Source organism: Hylobates moloch, unplaced genomic scaffold (assembly GCF_009828535.3).
Source record: "Hylobates moloch isolate HMO894 unplaced genomic scaffold, HMol_V3 SCAFFOLD_11, whole genome shotgun sequence".
Lineage (NCBI taxonomy): Eukaryota > Metazoa > Chordata > Mammalia > Primates > Hylobatidae > Hylobates > Hylobates moloch.
Window position 1 is genome coordinate 76,292,859 of NW_026652286.1, and position 22,871 is coordinate 76,315,729.

Below are 22,871 nucleotides of genomic sequence, written 5' to 3' on the forward strand. Positions count from 1 at the left end.
TTATGCTACTGAATCAGCAGCATGTAGTGCAGCCACACTTAGTAAATGCTCCCCATGTATGTGTTGAAGAGAATTGGTGAAATGAAATAACTTTAGCTTTAATGATTGAAGCCTTGCTTGAGGCTTACTGGAATTATTGTGTCTGATCAGAAGCAGCCATTGACTCAGAATTGTTTTATATAAATCCTTCCCATTCCTCTCTTTCTCTTGTCTCCCACCTCCCCTTCCTCCTCTATTACACGCAATGTATATTGGAAAATTCTAAGCACATCTGACTACTGATATTCAAGAGATTTGACCACAGAATTTCGGAAGTAAATTGCTTCATTTTGGAGTCACATTGAATGTGAAAACCTGAGAATGCTTATTTTTGGGCTGGCACCTAATCATTAATAGCTGTGCCTTTTCTCAAGCACTTCAGATTTCTGAATTAATACATGATTTATATATATTTGAATTGTAACTAGTGTAAAAGAGCCTCATTTGCTTTGGTTCAAATTGCAGCCCTAACTCTCATCAGTTGTATGAATTTGAGCAATTTACTTAACTTCTTAATGCTGTTTCTTTACCTGTGACAGAGCTGTTGTAAAGATTTAATGAGATAATAAAAATAGAGTATTGGGAATGATGCTATGTGTAATAAGTGCTCAATAAACCTGAACTTCTAATTCTATTATTGTAAAGTAAAATAATGAATGCCACTGTAGACTCAAGGTGTTATGATTTTTAAGTGATGTAATTTGTTATGTATCCTAAAGCTTGAATCATTTATGCCTTCATGCTTTTTAAAATTCATATCATTTTCATCTTGGTCTTTTCTCCATACACTCACCTATTAGATATTTTTAAATTTTATTTTTTCATTCATTTATTCATCCATGGCAAGGCTACATACCAAAGTCTTCACTCTTAAATTTTCTGTCTCTCCCTCTCTGCTATCTCACTGGTACCCTGAGGGCTGTTGGTCACCACCACACCTGAGGGCTGTCTGTCAGCTCCCACAAAACAGAAAAAAAAAAAAAGATTCAAAGAAGCCCTGGTTTAAAGAATAAGACAGAAAAATTTGGAGGTTTGCCAGCAAAGTTGGATACATATAAGCTCATTTGATCCATTTAATAATCCTATGAATTAGACACTATTATTACCCTGACTTTACATCTAAGGAAACTGAGTCAAAGAGCAGTTAGGTAGCTTGACCAAAGCGAAACAGAAAGTGGAAGAGAGAGAAATGAAATCCAGGTTGTCTAGCTCCTCAGTTGTACAAAAATAATCTCATCCTTATTCTGGAATGACTCATTATTCAGTTCAAGGGAGAGGCAGAAAAATAGATATAACATAGGTAAGTATTAAAAATATGGATTAATGAAAAATGCTCAGAAAGCAGAGAGGAGGGAATGGCCAACTATCAGGGACATCCAGTCCTATCCTGAAGGATAAATGGATTTTCCAGGTGGAGAGGGGTGTGCATACACTGTGGGCTACAGGAACAATGTGTGCAAAGACCAGGGAGGTAGAAGAGCCTGATTCAGTTTAAGGAATGCCAGAGGGCTATTTGGATGTCTACACAAAAGGAGACATTGGAGACATGACAGTGGACACATACCCCAAAATATGGCACACTGGCATTTAAAAAAATAGAATTAGGAAGGTCATCCCCACTTTACCCTCCCCCTTCTTCTCTGAAGTAGGTCGGAAGTCCATTATTGAGGTGCCCTCTTTAAACTCAGAATAAAGAAACATTCTTATCTCTGAAGACACAGGGACACAGAGAAGAAGTGGAACAAACAAGTCTTACTAATGGTGGGACTCAGAAAATAATACCCCAAAAGTTTGTTGCTTTGACATGCTGAATACTTTACTTATTTATGTATTTATTTTTGAGACAGAGTCTCATTCTGTTGCCCAGGCTGGAGAGCAGTGGCACGATCCCAGCTCACCACAACCTCCACCTCCTGGCTTCAAGCAATTCTCATGTCTCAGCCTCCCAAATAGCTGGGATTACAGGTGTGTGCCACCACACCCGGCTAATTTCTTGTATTTTTAGGAGAGATGGGGTTTTTAGGAGAGATAGGGCCTGTTATCAGTCATGTGATGTTATATCAGAGTCAGGCTGGACTTGGTATCTTATTGCTACAAAGAATTTATCCTGTGAGTCTAAGGATCTCTATTTTAATGTTAATGCTGCCTCAAAAAAAAAAAAAAAAAAGGACATTTAGTACCTACTCTTTCTGAAGCCTGCTTACCTGGAGACTTCGTCTATATAACAAGAACTTTGGCTTTCATAAGCCCTCTATTTTAAACCCAAGCATTTCTTTTTGCTGATTTTAACTCTCTAGGCAAAGCTTAACTCATTCAAGCAATTGCAAACCAGGAAATCTTTAAATCCACCTAGGACCTGGAAGCTCCTGCTTTGAGGTGTTCCAGCTTTCTGGGCCAAACCAATGTATTACTTACATTTATTGATGTATGTCTTTGCCTGTAACTTCTGTTTGCCTAAAATGTATAAAATCAAGCCATAACCCAACCACTTTGGGCCCATGTTCTCAGGGCCCCCTGAAGCTGTGTCACAGGTCACGGCCCTTACATTTGGCTCAGAATAAACCTTTTCAAATATTTTACAGAGTTTGGCTTTTTTCATCAACACTGGGGCAAAGGCTAAATATACTTTATATTGTACCACGAGGGCTATAAATCCTGATGAGTAATCGATTGTCTGAAGAGAGAGACGGTCCTGCAGTCTGTTGCTCTGATAAATGTATTTTTAGGAAGTTTCTTTGTCAACCAATAACATTATTTGTAACTTAACCTCGTTGGGTGAGAATTTCCCAAAATAGTCTATTAAAGTGATGTTACTATAGACATTTCTAATTCTTAATAATCCTATTAAGCTGTGTGGTTGATACAGGTTAATATAGGAAGGGTCCCTCCTACCCCTAGATTTTTTTTTAACGAAGAAAATATATTTAAAGCAGTAGTAAAAAGTAAAAAATTGAACACTTAGCAATGTAAACCTGTGTTAGTTTAAAATAGGTAAAGGTAAAAATTAAGAAACAATTGCTTCAGTCCAGGTAAAATTTAGTACATTCAAGAACAAGGTTCATGGCAATGGGAATGGACAGGAAAGATGTAGTCAAGTATTGTTCAGAATATAAAACGTAGAGGACTTTATAGATTGAATGGGGAGGGTGAGGAGAGGGAAAGTGTGACCACCACAGCCATTTGGAAGAATGATAAAGCCACTTACCAAGATACAGAATGGTGAAGATGAAGCAGATTTTGAGGAATGAACTTAATTTTGGATACACTGCTGTTGTTTGAAGGGACGGAAATGAAAAGACACTCTCTCTCTCTCTATATATATACATATATATGTGTACGTATACATGTAGATACATATATATATGTATTTTTTTTGAGATGGAGTTTTGCTCTTGTTGCCCAGGCTGGAGTGCAATGGCACGCAATCTTGGCTCACCGCAAGCTCCGCTTCCCGCGTTCAAGCTATTCTCCTGCCTCAGCCTCCCAAGTAGCTGGGAATACAGTCATGTGCCACCACACCTGGATAATTTTGTATTTTTAGTAGAGACAGGGTTTCTCCATGTTGGTCAGGCTGGTCTCGAACCCCTGACCTCAGGTGATCCACCCACCTCGGCCTCCCAAAGTACTGGGATTATAGGCCTGAGCCACTGCGCTCGGCCTGTATTATTTACTTTAATAAAAAATTAAGTGTAGTCTTTGCTGGGAGACATTTAATTGAGGAGGCAGTTGGGAACACACGTCTGGAGCTCAGGATAGCAGTAAAGCCTGGCGGTCAAAGCAGAATAAAGATCAATGCTATGGCTCAGCGGATGGTAGCATCTGTCCTTGCCCTGCCCTTGTGGGATTGTAATGTATTGTGTGTGTATTAAAGTTGCTACAGCATCGAGACTTGTTCATTTTATTAATTCAATGAAACTAATCAGGCATCACCATGGTTAATAACCCTCTTTGTAAACCACAGCAGGAAATTTTCTGATTCTAGGCAGAACACAATGGCCATAAATTTTGCACTATGAATTATAGAAGAATGCAGAAATCCTATGCCAGCCCTTAACTGAGCAACCACAGGAGGCCTAATTGTCTGCAATCCTCTCTCCTCCTCATGCTCAATGTCTGGGAACTAATTTCAATTGCTGATTAAAATGGTCATTTCCTCCCTTGTATTTCAGTGTTCATGACTACATCCTTAGAATTCCACAAATTCCATCAAGTGTTAGGAGTAATGGAGCTGCATAGTCAGGATAAGCCTTTCACCCAGTACTGAGGACACGGAGCTAATAATGAATAGGAAAGGATGCAAGGGGCATGCTGAAAAGTTAGAGGCTACAGTGGCTAGGCCAGTTTCACCATGATGTAGTAACTGTTGGAGTTCAGAAAGTAATACACCAAAGTATCATGCTATGGCATGCTGAACATTTTGAACTACAGTGAATTATAAGAACTTAGAAGTAGACCCAGAACCAAGGACTTTTCAACTTTCTCCTATGTTTCCCCCTAAGTACAGGGTGGAAATCTCTCTCTCTGAAGTTCCAGTATCTGAAGTTTGGAATACAATCGCCTTCAGTCCCCTCCCTGAAATTGCATTAACCAGAGAATATTAGATTCATATCTCGGAAAGGAAGACTGAGGAATGTCACCACACCTAGACACTTCGACACAGGCTATTGTTTTCCAGTCCCATTCAATTTCCAAAGAGAGTTACTTACAAACTATCATTTATTCTTTGGGCTCAAACAACTCTCCTGAAAATAATTTACTGCCATTCAAAATTGCCTATATTCCCCCATTTCCCTATCTCCTGTAAAGAGAGTATTTAAGCATCAACCATTTGGCCCTTCTTTGAGTATCGTACCTTGCTTGGCTCTTGTGCACACTTGCACATTAATACATTTATGTGTCCTTTCTCCTGTTAATCTATTGCCAGTCTATTGCAGCAGACTTGAAACTTCAGACAAAGGAAAAAGTTTCCTTTGCCTCTAACATAACCAATATTCTAGCCAAGGGAAAAAATTTCTTCATTTTTCTTTAATGCTTACTTTAAGATAAAAGCCAGGAAGCTCCTACCACTTTTATGAACCTTAGAATCAAGTCAAAGAAGATCTTAAATTAAAGACTTCTGAAAAACTGAGGTTAAGTCCAGATGACTTATTCGACTTAGAGTCTTGACTAAAGCAACTAGCGGCAACCTCCAAAATTCAGACTCTTTCTGAAGACTCTTACACATCCAAGGTCAAAGGAAAGGGCTTTAGTATGGATTTTCATTTCTTTCTCTCTATGAAACTGGATTTGTTACCTATGATCAAAGTTAAAGAGGTATTTACACTTGAAGGCCTAGAGGCCTTCTAAAAATATTGTCCGTAAAATTTTTATTTAACTCATTTTTAAACTTATTCATTATTGTTAAAATAGTAGAAAATGGATTCGAGTTGAAGGCAGATAAACTGAATTGTAATTTTAGCATTTATTCATTCATCTAAGCAACATGTTTGCAAATCTATGTGACACTGGGCAAGTGATGGAACTTCCAATGTGCCTCAATTCTTCCTTCACAAAATGAGTGAGTGAGATTAGATGATGTCTAAGTTCATTCTAGCACCAATATTCTTTTATAAAATTAAAGATGAGTTCTATTGGGAAAAGAATAGACCTACTGAATTGTATTTATCTCTTAAAAAAACCAAAAGTCACACAAATAAAGAAAAAATGGTGTAATGGTGAAACATTAATAAAGATACCAAGTCAGAAAGAACTGAGCTTGTCAATAAAACCTAAAAAGTGGCAGATGCCATGCCTGTAATCCCAGCACTTTGAGAGGCTGAGGTGGGTGGATCATTTGAAGTGAGGAGTTTGAGACCAGCCTGGCCAACATGATGAAAACCCATCTCTACTAAAAATACAAAAAATTAGCCCGGCGTGGTGGTTCACATCTGTAATCCCAGCTACTCAGGAAGCTGAGGCAGAAGAATTGCTTGAACCCAGGAGGCAGAGGTTGCAGTGAGCCAAGATCACGCCATTGCACTTTAGCTTGAGCAACAGAGTGAGACTCGGTCTCAAAAAAAAAAAAAAAAAAAAAAATGGCAGACTCAAGGTAGTGCCATTAGGGCGGTTCCAGAGCTTTTAGTCTGAAAGATGCTTAATTTATGTCTTACAGTTGGAATTCTATTAGGAAAATAGTGGGGATTTTTGTATAGATTTTCTAACCCTACGAAATTCTTAATTCTTAATAATAAAACAGAGGAGAAAATTAAAACAGAGCCAGAGCTGAAATGAACATCAGAAATATGTTTTGCTTAACCATGTATTTTCTTTTCTCAACCATATTTCTATTCCACTGCAAGGTGTATGGTCGTCTAGGTTATAACAATAACAAAAATCACAAACACTGTTAAGCACAGCTATGTGCCAAAGAGTCTGTTAAATGCTGTACACAGTTTCACACTGGATTTTCACAGAAATTCTATAAAATAACCATTACAATTACCCCCACTTAACAGTGCAAGAAATGGAGACTTTGAAGTCCCTTTTTTTTTTTTTTTTTTAGACGGAGTCTGGCTCCATCACCCAGGCTGGAGTGCAATAGCATGATCTCGGCTCACTGCAAGCTCCGCCTCCTGGATTCACGCCATTCTCCTGCCTCAGCCTCCCGAGTAGCTGGGACTATAGGTGCCCGCGACCACGCTGATTTTTTGTATATTTAGTAGAGACGGGGTTTCACCATGTTAGCCAGGATGGTCTCGATCTCCTGACCTCGTGATCCGCCCGCCTCAGCCTCCTAAAGTGCTGGGATTACAGGTGTGAGCCACCGCTCCCGGCCTGAAGTCCTTTTAAGTAACTTGCCTAGGGACACACTACATAGTTAGTAAGCATCAGAGTTATAATTCAAATCCAAGCCTCTCTGTGCTTAAAGTCAGAGTTCTTGTCTCTATATCATATTTCTTACTTTCTTTTCCTCGTCTCTATAGAACAGTGGATGCCATAATGATCAGTGCTGACTCAAAGGGAAAAGAGAGGTGTTCTAGGTGTGAATTACAGGCACATGGTGTCCTTAAGAGAACCTCGTGGCCGGGCACGGTGGCTCACGCCTGTAATTCCCAGCACTTTGGGAGGCCGAGGTGGGCGGATCACGAGGTCAGGAGATCAAGACTATCCTGGCTAACACAGTGAAACCCCATCTCTACTGAAAATATTAAAAGTTAGCCTGGAGACGTGGTGGGCTCCTGTAGTCCCAGCTACTCGGGAGGCTGAGGCAGGAGAATGGTGTGAACCTGGAAGGCGGAGCTTGCAGTGAGCCAAGAAGGTGCAAGTGCACTCCAGCCTGGGCGACAGAGCAAGACTCCATCTCAAAAAAAAAAAAAAAAGAGAGAGAACCTCATAAATAGTTGTTGGCTTGTCTGTGTAAATTGACTTCACCACGGAACAATTCTGGAGATAAATTTACTGACTAGAATTTTACCAGTTATTTAATCCAATATAAAATATAACATCATTTCACATAACGAACAGCACATGGGTACTGAGGTTCAGAACATACCACCCCAATACATGACTATAGGAGACAAGAATATGCCACTGTAAAATATGCCTCTTTGGCATATTGATTGTTTTGAGCTGGTTGTTTTAGACCTAAAACCATAAAAACCCTAGAAGAAAGCCTAGGCAATACCATTCAGGACATAGGCGTGCGCAAGGACTTCATGTCTAAAACACGAAAAGCAATGGCAACAAAAGCCAAAATTGACAAATGGGATCTAATTAAACTAAAGAGCTTCTGCACAGCAAAAGAAACTACCATCAGAGTGAATAGGCAACCTACAGAATGAGAGAAAATTTTTGCAACCTACTCATCTGACAAAGGGCTAATATCCAGAATCTACAATGAACTCAAACAAATTGACAAGAGAAAAACAAACAACCCCATCAAAAAGTGGGCGAAGAACATGAATAGACACTTCTCAAAAGAAGACATTTATACAGCCAAAAAACACATGCAAAAATGCTCATCATCACTGGCCATCAGAGAAATGCAAATCAAAACCACAATGAGATACCATCTCACACCAGTTAGAATGGCGATCATTAAAACGTCAGGAAACAACAGGTGCTAGAGAGGATGTGGAGAAATAGGAACACTTTTACACTGTTGGTGGGACTGTAAACTAGTTCAACCATTGTGGAGGTCAGTGTGGCAATTCCTCATGGATCTAGAACTAGAAATACTATTTGACCCAGCCATCCCATTACTGGGTATATACCCAAAGGACTATAAATCATGCTGCTATAAAGACACGTGCACACGTATGTTTGTTGCAGCACTATTCACAATAGCAAAGACGTGGAACCAACCCAAATGTCCAACAACAATAGACTGGATTAAGAAAATGTGGCACATATACACCATGGAATACTATGCAGCCCTAAAAAAGGATGAGTTCATGTCCATTGTAGGGACATGGATGAAACTGGAAAGCATCATTCTCAGTAAACTATCGCAAGGACAAAAAAAACCAAACACTACATGTTCTCACTCATAGGTGGGAATTGAACAATGAGAACACATGGACACAGGAAGGGGAACATCACACTCCGAGGACTGTTGTGGGGTGGGGGGAGGGGGGAGGGACAGCATTAGGAGATATACCTAATGCTAAATGATGAGTTAATGGGTGCAGCAAACCAACAGGGCACATGGATACATATGTAACAAACCTGCACATTGTGCACATGTACCCTAAAACCTAAAGTATAATAAAAAAATAAAATAAAAATAAAAAATAAATTAATAAACTATAAAAAAAAGAAACTACAGACACATAAGCTCTGAAAGGCTATCCTTTTGTAAAGAAACGTACATTCATAGAGGAAGTTTTCATTACTAAAGTTATCTGTATCAGGAAAAGAGCTACTCTGAGACAACTTTTGTCACCTGAGAGATTTTTATCTGAATAATAAGGCCACTTTTATTCATTATATATTTCCCTCCCTTACCCTCCCGGAATTTGTCTCTATCAGCCCCTAGAAGCCACAAAATCCTATTCATTTTTGCAGCTGAAAATGATATATAAAACTCAATCACCTGGGTGCGTCTTTGAGCCTCACATTTTTGTGAAACTCCTGTGTGTACGTTTGCAATTAAAATTGTTTTTCTCCTGTTAATCTGTCTTTTGTCAAATTTATCTGTAGACCAGCCAAAGAACCTCAAGGTCTCATAGTGAGTCATTTGCAGAAACAAGGCAGAAATCTGGTCCATCATTTGGCCATATGGTCTTTTAGACCCATCATTGTTCTGGGAAAGTAAAAGGTGATTCATTTCTCACTATTATTTTTTTCTGTGTGATCCAGACTTTCATGTGTAAATTAGGGGCTCCTTCTGCATATGAATAGGAGTGGTGGGAAATAGACTGTTAGCTGTGTCTCCTGATCTGTAAGATTTGGATAACTTTTCCATAAACCACTATTTTGAGAATATAATTCCATGCTTACTACTACAAAAATCTGAAAAGTCTTGAGGTACTCACAGCCTTATGGTCACCCATAGCTCTGAACCTCAGCATCCAGGGACTTAGGTGTGTTCATGGGTTGACCTTAACATCATGCTTCTCTTGGCTTTGTTTTATACCTTATTAGCCAAAAACATCAACTTCAGACCTTTCTTCCCATTCAACTTTAAAAAAGATCTTCTCTCAAGGGCTTTATGTAAAGCTGATTATGCTAAAAATTTGGACTGGTGCTGATGAGAGAGGAAGGATTTACATCTCAGCAACATAAGCAACCAAAAGTTGAACATTAGACATTCGTGTTCATAAAATTTCATCAGCCACTTTGCTGCAGGGGATGTGAATTCACTGTTTTAAAATGCATAATTCCTGCTTGGGTGGTTTCTCCATTTCTCCATTCCAGTTTTTTATCCTTCTCTCCTCTGATCCTGAAATCCCTATTCTTTTCTCATATACATACCATATTATTGCATGCAGTCCTGAACTCAACCATAGCACCAATGTCTCTTTGGCTGAGTGTTTTGTCTGGTCATCTCAGTCAGCCCCATGCATATGATTATGTATGTCTTAGGCTGAAATTACTGGACAATGTCCCCTCCTCAGATAATTCTTAACCAATGATTGATGGATACCCATGCGTAGATACCCCAGGTCCCTCACCCTTGGTTTAGGTGACCCTGAGCCTATGTTCTAAAGGGAGCCTTACAATCCTTCAGCGTGTTTAAGCTCTCGTTGCTAATACATGTTTGATTGGTTTATTTCTCTTGTCAGTCTCCCACTCCCCTACCAGTGTTTTATGAGTTCGCCTCCCATATAAGCCAATGTTCTCAGATCTTTGTTTCAGGGTCTGCTTCTGGGGGAATCAAAAATAAGAAATGCCCACTTGAAAGATTTGTGAGTTAATTCCCCAAACATAGTTTTCTCCCTAAAAGGAATTATGATGCAAATTGTTAAGACAAAATATTTATTTTTCCCTTCTGCTCTAAGTATACTTGTCAGAAAGGTTTCCTAATATAATCAACATGCTATTTGGGGGGTTAAAACAGCAGTGACTCTGAAAGTGTGAGGTAACCAAGGCATGCTGATTTATCCTGATCTTCCCATAAAAATGGCATTTTATTTAGAGCATCGGTACTCTTATGCTGGAGAATCACATGTCTGGCAAGAGATAGCAAGACTTAAGTTGAAAATGCCAGTAAGAGCATACCTCATATGTGCTTCTCAAGGAAATCCATTTTAATTCCAAGGTGAAGTTGGAGAGTCACGATTCTTCTCAGCTTCATGATAATTTAGGAAACAGTAATTCAGCATTTACTATGTGTTCAACACCATGCGAGACCTAGGAAACATAGAGATAAAAGTAACATATTAGGTGCCCTGCAGGTGTTCATTTTCTAATGGAGCAGACAGGCTTTAATCAGCTATGTTGATTCAGCGTGGTAAGGGCTCTACTGGAAGGATGCACAAACACCATTTTAGCAGGGTGTTTAGTCTTTGCATGAAACACATACTTAACAAAGGCTTACTAGGTAAATGGAAGAACAAAATGAAGACTTTCTAGGTGAGGAACGGAGTTTCTGTATTCTCTTAGATACTTCTGAAATTTTCCTGGAAAACTTGTGTCAATAATCTTTGTGCACAGACATCAAAATTCAGGTTTCAACTTTAATCAAGGATGTTTTAGAGTGTCAGAACCAGCAATGACTTAGAGATCATCTAATTTATTTAGTAAAAAAAATATAAAAGCTAATGGAATATTCCAAGGTCAAATAGAAAAATCATCCAGTTCCATCCTATCACCTTTTACGTAAAGACTTTTCCATATCACACACACACACACACACACACACACAGACACGCCCACAGAGTCATACTCCTCTACTCAAACAAGTAAAAATTTGAATTAAAAAAAATAAAGCACCACATTTAGCTAAAGTTTTCTCTGATGTTTTCCAGGGAAAGGGGAAATTAGTACAATTGAACCATTTCAAATATTATAAGACCGGTGTATGACACAATGGAATTGGACTTAGAATAATCGCCTAGGTTGCTTACAAAAGTCCACAGATTACTCTTTTGAGGATAAGCTCAAGATTGCCTTTATGTTGAAGAAGATCCTGGTTTATATCTTCAGTTTTTCAGGAAATGTATTGTTTATCTCTCTATTTTTCAGGGAATTTCCCATCATTAAATCTCTAAAAGAGAAAACAAATCCTTTTGGAATTCTATTTTGCTGTTAATTTAAAAGGGAGAGAAAGAGAATGCAGTAAAAATTTTAATTAAAACTGTAGCATTTGGAAGTGCATGGGTTAAGGTTACACTGCATTTATAGGAAAACTCTTTCCGGCTTTGAAAAAGGAGAAATAATTGCATTGCCAGATTGTGAAGATATGTATTGACAGTGGTGTGAGATGCTCTTGATATAGATTGTCATCTACTTGAATAACTGGCATTTTGCTTAAAAAATGTGATGGAGCATTGACCAGACAAATGCAGGAAGAAAAATGGGGCTAGAGAAATGGTTTAATCATGTTTTTAAAACATGATTAGCAGGTTGAAGAAGAAGCAAAAGTTTTTCTTCATTTATGCAGCAAGAAGACAAGAGTTAGAGTTTCTTAAGATGGCCCAAAAGTTTTTGTATTAAATCGTTTGAATGATATACATAGGTCTAGAAAAGAATGCTCTTTTCAGAAGTTTTACAAATGGAATGGAAGTGACTCACCTGATGAGCATTAGGTGAAGGATGAATGTGTGAGTCTGACAGTAGAGAAGCCAGAGGGTTCATATATTAATGAAGTATCTGATTTTAGCAGAGAGGAAGGAGCATTTTTTTTTTTCTAGAAGTAGTTGTGAATGATGGGTTAAAAGGTTTTGCTTGCTAATTTGAAGTGATAGCAGTTTAATAAATCATATCTCCACAAATCAGAATTATATCGAGCAATCAAATTGCAAGTCTTGAGTTTGAAAGTTCATGCAACCAAGTAGATGTCAATACATAAATACAGAATACAAATACCCAAAAAGTCAGAATCAGACCTTGTCTATCCTTTTATTTTCACTAAGCTGAGCCTGTATAAGTAGGAAATAGCCATTTTGCTAGATCCATATTGCGTGCCAACCATGTTCTAGACTCTGTGCTGGGCTGAGGATACAAAACAGTTCATATTCTGGTAAAGGAAGACATTTAAGATGAGCTAATACATCAGATGCTGTGAAAAGGTGCAATATGGAGGTACTATGACTGGTGCAACTAGAAAGAATATTGGTAAAAGAATGATCTGAACAGGTGGATCAGAGAAGCCTTCACAGAAAAGAAAATGGTGGATTAGTTTCTTGAAGAAACAGTAGGAGATCACTAGGTGAATGAGTAGTGTCAGGGCCAGCCAGGCAGAAAGAACGGGATTTGTAAAGACACAGTAGCATGAGGTAGTATCTTATATTTGGAGAATTACAAGAAATTCTATATTGCCGAAGAGAAGGATGCAAGGGCAGGAGAGTGGGTAGGGGAGCAATTTTGACAAGAGATATGGCTGGAAAGTTAGGTAGGAGCTAGATCACTGAATTTCCTTGCTAGACAAAGTTTGTTGCTAAAGTTTAACAAACTAACTTGCTTTGCTGCACTGTGAAAGTCTCAATACAATTTATATGGCTGGCTGTGTTTTGATGGGTCATTTTAAGAATGTGGAGCTATCAGGTTGTCTAGAAAACAATTCAGATGGTGGAAATAAAGGAGTGATGAGCTCTGGGCTACAGAGCTCTGGAAAGAGACCTTCACACATAATGAACTTATTTGAAGTCAAAAAAATTGACAGTGTGAACCGTGCTTGACATTATGAAATAGAGGGAAGTGATGTTAGGCCAGTAAGTATGTTTTGGTATGACACAATGTATATTTGTTTCTCTGGGTAACATGGGAGCTTTATCTTCAGGAGAAAGCTCAAGGTGGTTGTAAAGGATTCAATGGTGTTCCCCCAAAATTCATGTCCACCTGGAAGCTCGGAATGTGACATTTGGAAATAGTTTTTGCTGATATATTTAGTTAAGTTAAAATGAAGTCTTTTTTTTTTAAGGCAATTCTCCAAAGGCTAATGTTTATTAATGACCACTTTGAACCTGAATTCTATGAGAAATATCTAGGTGTTTCAAGATTGCTTTTATATTTATTTATTTATTTATTTAAATTTTTATCATTAAACTTTAAGTTTTGGGCGATGGTGTGCTGCACCCATTAACTCATCATTTAGCATTAGGTATATCTCCTAATGCTATCCTTCCCCTCTCCCCCCACCCCACAATGGTCCCCGGTGTGTGATGTTCCCCTTCCTGTGTCCATGTGTTTTCATTGTTCAATTCCCACCTATGAGTGAGAACATGTGGTGTTTGGTTTTTGTCCTTGTGATAGTTTGCTGAGAATGATGGTTTCCAGCTTCATCCATCCATGTCCCTAGAAAGGACATGAACTCATCATTTTTTATGGCTGCATAGTATTCCATGGTGCATATGTGCCACATTTTCTTAATCCAGTCTATCATTGTTGGACATTTGGGTTGGTTCCCAGTCTTTACTATTGTGAATAGTGCCGCAATAAACATACGTGTGCATGTGTCTTTATAGCAGCATGATTTATAATCCTTTGGGTATATACCCAGTAATGGGATGGCTGGGTCAAATGGTTTTTCTAGTTCTAGATCCCTGAGGAATCGCCACACCGACTCCCACAATGGTTGAACTAGTTTACAGTCCCACCAACAGTGCAAAAGTGTTCCTATTTCTCCACATCCTCTCTAGCACCTGTTGATTCCTGACTTTTTAATGATGGCCATTCTAACTGGTGTGAGATGCTATCTCATTGTGGTTTTGATTTGCATTTCTCTGATGGCCAGTGATGATGAGCATTTTTTCATGTGTTTTTTGGCTGCATAAATGTCTTCTTTTGAGAAGTGTCTGTTCATATCCTTTGCTCACTTTTTGATGGGGTTGTTTTTTTCTTGTCAATTTGTTTGAGTTCATTGTAGATTCTGGATATTAGCCTTTTGTCAGATGAGTAGGTTGCAAAAATTTTCTCCCATTCTGTAGATTGCCTGTTCACTCTGATGGTGGTTTCTTTTGCTGTGCAGAAGCTCTTGAGTTTAATTAGATCCCATTTGTCAATGTTGGCTTTTGTTGCCATTGCTTTTGGTGTTTTAGACATGAAGCCCTTGCCTATGCCTATGTCCTGAATGGTATTGCCTAGGTTTTCCTCCAGGGTTTTTATGGTTTTAGGTCTGACATGTAAGTCTTTAATCAATCTTGAATTAATTTTTGTATAAGGTGTAAGGAAGGGATCCAGTTTCAGCTTTCTACATATGGCTAGCCAGTTTTCCCAGCACCATTTACTAAACAGGGAATCCTTTCCCCATTGCTTGTTTTTGTCAGGTTTGTCAAAGATCAGATAGTTGTAGATATATGTGGCATTATTTCTAAGGGATCTGTTTTGTTCCATTGGTCTATATCTCTGTTTTGGTACCAGTACCATGCTGTTTTGGTTACTGTAGCCTTGTAGTATAGTTTGAAGTCAGGTGGTATGATGCCTCCAGCTTTGTTCTTTTGGCTTAGGATTGACTTGGCAATGTGGGGTCTTTTTTGGTTCCATATGAACTTTAAAGTAGTTTTTTCCAATTCTGTGAAGAAAGTCATTGGTAGCTTGATGGGGATGGCATTGAATCTATAAATTACCTTGGGCAGTATGGCCATTTTTATAATATTGGTTCTTCCTACCCGTGAGCATGGAATGTTCTTCCATTTGTTTGTATCCTCTTTTATTTCATTGAGCAGTGGTTTGTAGTTCTCATTGAAGAGGTCCTTCATATTCCTTGTAAGTTGGATTCCTAGGCATTTTATTCTCTTTGAAGCAATTGTGAATGGTAGTTCACTCATGATTTGGCTCTGTGTATGTCTGTTATTGGTGTATAAGAATGCTTGTGATTTTTGCACATTGATTTTGTATCCTGAGACTTTGCTGAAGTTGCTTATCAGCTAAGGAGACTTTGGGCTGAGACGATGGGGTTTTCTAGATATACAATCATGTCATCTGCAAACAGGGACAATTTGACTTCCTCTTTTCCTAATTGAATACCCTTTATTCCCTTCTCCTGCCTGATTGCCCTGGCCAGAACTTCCAACACTATGTTGAATAGGAGTGGTGAGAGAGGGCATCCTTTTCTTGTGCCAGTTCTCAAAGGGAATGCTTCCAGTTTTTGTCCATTCAGTATGATATTGGCTGTGGGTTTGTCATAGATAGCTCTTATTATTTTGAGATACGTCCCATCAATACCTAATTTATTGAGAGTTTTTAGCATGAAAGGTTGTTGGATTTTGTCAAAGGCCTTTTCTGCATCTATTGTGATAATCATGTGGTTTTTGTCTTTGGTGCTGTTTATATGCTGGATTACATTTATTGATTTTCGTATGTTGAACAAGCCTTGCATCCCAGGGATGAAGCCCACTTGATCATGGTGGATAAGCTTTTTGATGTGTTGCTGTATTCTGTTTGCCAGTATTTTATTGAGGATTTTTGCATCAATGTTCATCAAGGATATTGGTTTAATTCTCTTTTTTTGTTGTGTCTCTGCCAAGCTTTGGTATCAGGATGATGCTGGCCTCATAAAATGAGTTAGGGAGGATTCCCTGTTTTTCTATTGATTGGAATAGTTTCAGAAGGAATGGTACCAGCTCCTCCTTGTACCTCTGGTAGAATTTGGCTGTGAATCCATCTGGTTATGGAGTTTTGGTTGGTAAGCTATTAATTATTGCCTCAATTTCAGAGCCTGTTATTGGTCTATTCAGAGATTCAACTTCTTCCTGGTTTAGTCTTGGGAGAGTGTATGTGTCGAGGAATTTATCCATTTCTTCTAGATTTTCTAGTTTATTGGCATAGAGGTGTTTATAGTATTCTCTGAGGGTAGTTTGTATTTCTGTGGGATCGGTGGTGATATCGCCTTTGTCATTTTTTATTGTGTCTATTTGATCCTTCTCTCTTTTCTTCTTTATTAGTCTTGCTAGTGGTCTATCAATTTTGTTGATCCTTTCAAAAAGCCAGCTACTGGATTCATTGATTTTTTGAAGGGTTTTTTGTGTCTCTATTTCCTTCAGTTCTGCTCTGATCTTAGTTATTTCTTGCCTTCTGCTAGCTTTTAAATGTGTTTGCTCTTGCTTCTCTAGTTCTTTTAATTGTGATGTTAGGGTGTCGATTTTAGATCTTTCCTGCTTTCTCTTGTGGGCATGTAGCGCTATAAATTTCCCTCTACACACTGCTTTGAATGTGTCCCAGAGATTCTGGTATGTTGTGTCTTTGTTCTCATTGGTTTCAAAGAACATCTTTATTTCTGCCTTCATTTCGTTATGTACCCAGTAGTCATTCAGGAGCAGGCTGCTCCATGTAGTCAAGCAGTTTTGAGCAAGTTTCTTAATCCTGAGTTCTAGTTTGATTGCACTGTGGTCTGAGAGACAGTTTGTTATAATTTCTGTTCTGAAGTCATTTTTTGCTAGATAAATAGAAAAAACAAGATGAGATCACACTGGATTAGGGTGGACTTTAATAATTGGTTTCTTTATAAGAAGAGGAGAGGACACACAGAGACAGATAGAACTATGTAAAGACAAAGGCAAAATTGGAGTGAAGTAACACCAAGCAACACCAAAGATTGTCAGGGGTCACCATAAGCTAGAGGAGAGATGGGACTAATTTTTCCCTTGGCATTTCTAGAAGGAACCAACCCTGCTCATGGCTTGATTTTGAACTTCTAGCCTCCTGAACTATCAGGGTATAAATTTCTGTTGTTTTAAGCTAAGTTCATGATGATGTATTACTAAAACCCTAGGAAACTAATAAGATAGCAAAATACTTTGCTAAGTTGAGAAGTTAATAATTAGTCATCAGGGACTCCAGCAGATTTGGCATTTCATGAATTCTGCCTGAGATTTTGCCATGAAATCTAGATTATAATTCAAATTACAGATAATGGTTTTGGGAAACAAAAGGGCTTAGAAAAATATTTAAAGTGTGAACCTGTCATATTTAGGTTTCCTTGCTGTCTGTTTCTAGTGTATCACAGTCTGATATGCTAAACAACATAGTCACTGACAACAACTAAAAATGAGTAACATATTAAAACTGTGCATTAGTGAGCTAACAACATGGTAAGGCATCCTGAGAATCCAATGATGTGAACATGGGGCTCCAGAAAGATGAGCCAGTTCTGATGTCAGCTTTTGCCCATCTACTGGGCCTTCATGACCTTCACTTCCTAGTTTGAAGGCTATGCAGGGAACGGGGGAGCAGGAGAAAACATACAGAGCCCAACCAAGGTAATGAGTCTAAATATGACTCCCTCTTGACACTGGGACTGAAGGGCCACAATTACAGTGCAAGGGTGAAAAATAAATTATTCCCAGAAGGAAATATTAGGAAAACTTATCTGTTACCATCTTGGTTTTGAGTAGAAGTGGAAAAAAAAAATCTCTAGTGAAATGTCTTAGCTGTGAGCCTATTTTCTGGCCACTTTGTAGCCTAAGTTTATACTACATGAGCGGGTTCAAAAAACTTCAAGTCAAGGTTTAATTTTAAAGTGACTCCAGGTTGAGACAAAGGCAAGTCCCCCTCTAAATAAATTCACCTTCAAGCAGGCCTTGAAAAATTTGGACTGATAAGGTTTATCAGCATAACAAAGCCGGACAAACACACACGATGCCAGAGAGTAGGAGCAGATGAGAAGTATCTGCAGATACTGGAATGACCAAGTGAAGAATATAAACTTTGTATGTTTAACTTGTTACAATAAATAAAACATAGGATCAACATAAGTTTAGATGACAATAAAATATGATAAAAATGCCTGAAAATAAATCAAACAGATCTTCAAGATATAAATAAGTAAATTGAATTTAAAACCATAATAAATGGTTAAACAGCAAATAGTATACAGATGAAAAAAGTTAATGAACTGAAAAATAGATATGAAAAAGTTACCCAAAAGCTACACAAACAGATACAGAGGTAGACAATTTCAAAGAGGAGAGTTTTAACATGTTAGAATGAGAAGGTCTAACATGCATCTAATTGGAATTATTAGGAATTATTTAGAATTCCATAATAAAATAATGGAATGTGTGAGAGGCAAAATTAGAAGGAATCATGCCTGAGTATTAAAAAAAATTAAATAATTTGAGATAAATAATTTAAAAATGTAAAAAATCTTATAGACTTAATGAATTCTTAATTTCAGGAACCCAAAAACATTTCCAGTCATCTTAAATAAAAATAAATATACCTCTAGATATTTGTTAGTGGAATTGCAGAAAACCAAAGAAAAAGAGATGATCATAAATGCAGTCAGAGAGAAAAGACAGATTTCTGAAAAAGAATAACAAGTAGACTAACAGCAAACTTCTCAACAGCAGAGAAAGAAGGGAGAAGCCAGTGAAATATGTTTTAAAGTAACAGCAAAAATAGCTGCCAACCTAGAATTTTATATCCAAATAAACCTATATTTCAAAGATAAATGTAAAACTATTTTTAAGGTAAAAACAGAGGTATTTTGCCAACAACAGATCTTTACCAAAGGAACTATTTCAAGTAGAAAGAAAAAAAATCCCAGATGAAAGTTCTTAAGTGAAAGATGTGTTGATGAGTAGAGGAAGAGTTTAATATGACGCTGCATCTGAACAAACACTGTATAAAAACAATCACAGTAGGCTTAAAAGAAGATAGAATTAAAATACATAGAAATATGAATGTATATTTTGGGAGGAGGTGACTAGAGTTAACTTTGATTCATTTTTTTAATTATGTCTGTTAAAATTGCTGGCATAACCACTAAAAGACTAGAAAATCATTTATATAAGCTGCATGTTATTTGAGGCAAAAGAGAATGATTCAAATAAAAAAATTCAATTAATAGAAGTCAAAGTAAAGAAAAGAAGTTAGCAAAAAACAGTACACATAGCATAAGGTACAGTGGTGACAACAGCTTTAAAAATATTACAAATCACAATAAAGTCAAAGGGCTAAACTCTTTAAGAGACAAAGATAGTGAATGCAATATGGTATCCTGAATTAGATGCTGGAACAGAAAAGGAGCATTAGTGAAAAAGCTAACGAAATACAAAAAGTCTGTAGTTTACTTAGTTGCACTCTATTAATGTTGATTTTTCAGTTTTGACAAATATATCGTTACTGGTGGGTCTTTGTTCTTAGAGCTCCCAAGATAGTGGCAGGCTGCTCCCAAGACGGCAGCAAGCCTTTGTTCTCTGACCTGGGGTTCTCTGACCTCACGGATTCCAAGGAATGGAGCCTTGGGCCATGAGGTGAGTGTTACAGCTCTATTAGAAGCCGTGGGTGATGGAAGAGAACCGTGGAACCCAGCGACTAGTGTTCAGCTCAGTTAGGACCAACCTGAGCACTTAGCCGCGCAGGAATAATGGCGGGCCTCTAACCTTATCGGGAGCAGCAATGGGAGCCTTGCTGGATCAGAAGCTCAACAGACACCCTGCCCAATCTGGAGGGGTGGAAGTCAATAGCGGGTCTGCGACGGCGGCGTTCATCAGTGGTGGACGGCGAACGAAAGCTCAGCCTGAGAGGGAACAAACACGGCCCAGAAGAGTGTGCAGTTGCAAGATTTAAAAGAGTGAAAACAGAGTTTCCATACAGTGGGAGGGGACCCAAAGGGGGTTGCCAGTGCTGGCTGAAATGCCCTGGGTTTGTATCCCAATCATTGTCCCTCCCCCTGTGCTCTCAGGCAATAGATCATTTGATTATTTCTTTACCTCCTGCTTTTAGCCTAATTTGTATTTTAGTGAGCCCTATTACTACCTGATCGGTTGGGTGTGAGCTGAGTTACAAGGCGAGTGTATTTAAAGGTGAGTGTGGTCACCTTCCCAGGCTAGACTTAGGAATTCTTAGTCAGCCTAGGAAATCCAGCTAGTCCTGTCTCTCAGTATCAAGGTTATATAATATGTTAATATGAGAGGAAGCTAGGTAAAGGGTATATAGAAACTATTGTACTTGCAACTTTTCCGTAAATATAAAATTATTTCAAAAAAGTTTATTTAAAAAGTCAAAGGTAGTTCTAATGGACTTTTTTAAAAAATATAACTCTTTCATTTATGAGAGATATAACTAAAATGAAGAATCAGACTAGTTGAAAGTGAGAGAATAAAAATTATATGTCATCAAATCCCAATAAACATAAATATGGGTGCTGGGCATGGTGGCTCACATCTGTAATCCTAGCACTTTGGAAGGCCAAGGTGTGAAGGCCACTTGAGGCCAGAAGAACAAGACTAGTCTAGGCAACATAGTGAGACCCTGCCTCTACAAAAAATAATGGAAAAAAATTGGCCAGTTTTGGTGGTGGCGAACACCTATAGTCCAAGCTACTTGGGACGCTGAGATGGGAGGATTGCTTGAGCCCAGGAGTTCGAGGCTGCAGTGAGCTATAATCATGCCACTGCACTCCAGCCTGGATGACAGAGCAAGACCCTGTCTCAGGAAAACGAAACAAAACATACATATGGTATTGCTGTTATAACACATCAGACAAAATATGCTTTAAAGCAGAAAGCTGGATACAGATAAACATAGAGATGGAAAAAAGTCTGAGTCTAGTGGCTCATTCCTGTAATCCCAGCACTTTGGGAGGCTGAGACAGGTGGATCAGTTGAGGCCAGGAGTTTGAGACCACCCTGGGCAACATGGCAAAACCCTGTCTCTATCAAAAATACAAACATTAGTCAGGTGTGGTGGCACACATCTGTAATCTCAGCTACTCGGGAGGCTGAGGCAGGGGAATTGCTCGAACTGGGGAGGTGGAGTTGCAGTGAGTCGAAATCGTGCCACTGCACTCCAGCCTGGGTGACAAAGCAAGACTCCGTCTCAAAAAAAAAAAAAAAAAAGGAAATGATAGGCAATGGGGACTGCAAAAGAGGGGAAGGTGGGAGGGAACAGGAGTTGAAAAATTGCCTATCAGGTACAATGTTCACTATTTGGGTGATGAGTACAGTAAAAACTCAATCCCCACCACTAAGCGATATATCCATGTAATAAATAAGCACAGGTACCCCTTGATTCTAAAATTTAAAAAAAATGATACTTTAGCAGCTTTCTGTGGGGGAAAAAAAAAGAGTAGTGGTAAGCATGTCATGGCTTGTGTGACCTAATGTTTAGCTTCTGGGAAGGCTTCTTACCCCATCCCTACCTCACAATCCAAAGGATCACATTATATACGCGCATCAACTTAAAATACCATGTTTGATGTAGAAAAAAAGTACTTGCTCATCTTAGACAAATGAGTTTTCTTTATTAAAAGCAATATTTGATAGGTGAAGAGAGAGCAATTTCTCTATAACATCGCTGGCTACATGAGGGGGCTATGAAGGTTCTGAATAAAGAGACAGGGAATTCCTAAACCAAATTTTACTTGGCATAAGACAACATTTTTTCAGAGTGTATATTTGGAAAACATTTGGTCTAAGACACATTTATCAAAATGAAAAAGGTGTATAATCAATTGAGTTTAGAAAATAAACTCAGGGGGCATTACTAGAAATAAAGAGGGTTACTTCATATTTATAAAACAATCAACTCTCAATGTTGATAAAACAATGAAAAATATAGATATGTTGTATTAGTCCATTCTCACATTGCTATAAAGAAACACCTGAGACTGGGCAATTTATAAAGAAAATAGGTTTAATTGATTCACAGTTCTGCAGGCTGTACAGGAAGCATGGCAAGGGAACCTCAGGAAACTTACAATCATGGTGGAAGGATGAAGGAGAAGCAAGCACATCTTATCATGGTGGAGCAATAGAGAGACAGTGAAGCGGGAAGTACTATACACTTTTAAATAACTGGATCTCATGATAACTCACTCTCACTATCACAAGAACAGCAACGGGAAATCCACCCTCATGATCCAGTCACTTCTCCCCAGGTCCCTCCTCCAACATTGGGAATTACAATTTGACATGAGATTTGGGTGGGAACACAGAGCCAAACCATATCATCTGTAGTAACACAGCCTGAAAATATATCAGTAAAAGACTGACAAAACTATTAGGGGAAAAAAGAACATATCCATACGCACAGTTGGAAATTTTAATATTTCCCTCTCAGTACTTGATGGATGAAGCAGACAACAGTCAGAACAAATATTGATTATTTGGTCAATTCAATAGCAACCTTAATCTAATGATCTGCTCTATATAGGACATTATGTTTAGCAATTGGAGAATACACATGAGTATTTTAGAAATTTTGAAATATCAGAGGTTGTTCTAATGACCTATTATTGATTTCTA